We start from the raw sequence: 2676 nt of genomic DNA on the forward strand, positions 1-2676 counted from the left end.
GGGTTAAACATAGAGCTAATGTGGGAACCCTAGGGCTAGTAACAACTGGACTGACTCTATCCCCAAGCGATGAGAGGAGGGAGAGATTACTCCGACCCAGAGAGTCATGGAAAGCAGTGCAACTCAAAGTGTGGCCTGTAAGTAGGGTCCAGTGTGAAAAATAAGTTCAGTTCAGTTCAGTCGCTCAGTTGTGTCCGACTCTTTGCGACCCCATGAATCGCAGCATGCCAGGCCTCCTTGTCCATCACCAACTCCCAGAGTTCACCCAAACTCATGTCCATCGAGTCGGTGATGGCATCCAGCCATCTCATCCTCTGTCCTCCCCTTCTCCTCCTGCTCCCAATCCCTCCCAGCATCAGAGTCTTTTCCAATGAGTCAACTCTTCACATCAGGTGGCCAAAGTACTGGAGTTTCAGCTTTAGCATCATTCCCTCCAAAGAAATCCCAGGGCTGATCTCCTTTAAAATGGACTGGTTGGATCTCCTTGCAGTCCAAGGGACTCTCAAGAGTCTTCTCCAACACCGCAGTTCAAAAGCATCAATTCTTCAGTGCTCAGCCTTCTTCACAGTCCAACTCTCACATCCATACATACTGGAAAAACCATACATACTGGAAAAACCATAGCCTTGACTAGACGGACCTTAGTCAGCAAAGTAATGTCTCTGCTTTTCAATATGCTATCCAGGTTGGTCTTAACTTTCCTTCCAAGGAGTAAGCGTCTTTTAATTTCATGGCTGCAGTCACCATCTGCAGTGATTTTGGAGCCCCCCAAAAATAAAGTCTGACACTGTTTCTACTGTTTCTACATCTATTTCCCATGAAGTGATGGGACCAGATGCCATGATCTTAGTTTTCTGAATGTTGAGCTTTGCCGACTAAGGTCCATCTAGTCAAGGCTATGATTTTTCCTGTGGTCATGTATGGATGTGAGAGTTGGACTGTGAAGAAGGCTGAGCACTGAAGAATTGATGCTTTTGAACTGTGGTGTTGGAGAAAACTCTTGAGAGTCCCTTGGACTGCAAGGACATCCAACCAGTCCATTCTGAAGGAAATCAACCCTGGGATTTCTTTGGAAGGAATGATGCTGAAGCTGAAACTCCAGTACTTTGGCCACCTGATGCGAAGAGTTGACTCATTGGAAAAGACTCTGATGCTGGGAGGGATTGGGGGCAGGAGGAGAAGGGGACGACCGAGGATGAGATGGCTGGATGGCATCATGGACTCAACGGACGTGAGTCTGAGTGAACTCCGGAAGATGGTGACGAACAGGGAGGCCTGGCATGCTGCAATTCATGGGGTTGCAAAGAGCTGGACACGACTGAGTGACTGAACTGAACTGAAGCCAACTTCTTCACTCTCCTCTTTCACTTTCATCAAGAGGCTCTTTAGTTCCTCTTTACTTTCTGCCATAAGGGTGGTGTCATCTGAATATATAAGGCTATTGATATTTCTCCTGGAAATCTTGATTCCAGCTTGTGCTTCTTCCAACCCAGCATTTCTCATGATGTACTCTGCATATAAGTTAAATAAGCAGGGTGACAATACACAGCCTTGACGTACTCCTTTTCCTATTTGGAACCAGTCTGTCGTTCCATGTCCAGTTCTAACTGTTGCTTCCTGACCTGCATACAGGTTTCTCAAGAGGCAAGTCAGGTGGTCTGGTATTCCCATCTCTTTCAGAATTTTCCACAGCTTATTGTTATCCACACAGTCAAAGGCTTTGGCATAGTCAATAAAGCAGAAATTGATGTTTTTCTGGAACTCTCTTGCTTTTTCCATGATCCAGCAGATGTTGGCAATTTGATCTCTGGTTCTTCTGTCTTTTCTAAAACCAGCTTGAACACTGGAAGTTCACAGTTCAGGTATTGCTGAAGCCTGGCTTGGAGAATTTTGAGCATTACTTTACTGGCATGTGAGATGAGTGCAATTGTGTGGTAGTTTGAGTATTCTTTGGCATTGCCTATCTTTGGGATTGGAATGAAAACTGACCTTTTCCAGTCCTGTGGCCACTGCTGAGTTTTCCAAATTTGCTGGCATATTGAGTGCAGCACTTTCACAGAATCATCTTTCAGGATCTGAAACAGCTCAACTGGAATTCCATCACCTCCACTAGCTTTGTTGGCAGTGATGCTTTCTAAGGCACACTTGACTTCATATTCCAGGATGTCTGGCTCTAGGTGAGTGATCACCCCACCGTGATTATCTTGGTCATGAAGAATTTTTTTGTACAGTTCTTCTGTGTATTCTTGCCACCTCTTCTTAATATCTTCTGCTTCTGTTAGGTCCATACCATTTCTGTCTTTTATTGAGCCCATCTTTGCATGAAATGTTCCCTTGGTATCTCTAATTTTCTTGAAGAGATCTCTAGTCTTTCCTATTCTGTTGTTTTCCTCTATTTCTTTGCACTGATCGCTGAGGAAGGCTTTCTTCTCTCTCCTTGCTATTCTCTGGAACTCTGCATTCAGATGCTTATATCTTTCCTTTTCTCCTTTGCTTTTCGCTTCTCTTCTTTACACAGCTATTTGTAAGGCCTCCCCAGACAGCCATTTCGCTTTTTTGCATTTCTTTTCCATGGGGATGGTCTTGATCCCTGTCTCCTGTACAATGTCACGAACCTCATTCCATAGTTCATCCGGCACTCTATCTATCAGATCTAGGCCCTTAAATCTATTTCTC

The sequence above is a fragment of the Capra hircus genome, chromosome 10 (assembly GCF_001704415.2).
Source record: "Capra hircus breed San Clemente chromosome 10, ASM170441v1, whole genome shotgun sequence".
NCBI lineage: Eukaryota > Metazoa > Chordata > Mammalia > Artiodactyla > Bovidae > Capra > Capra hircus.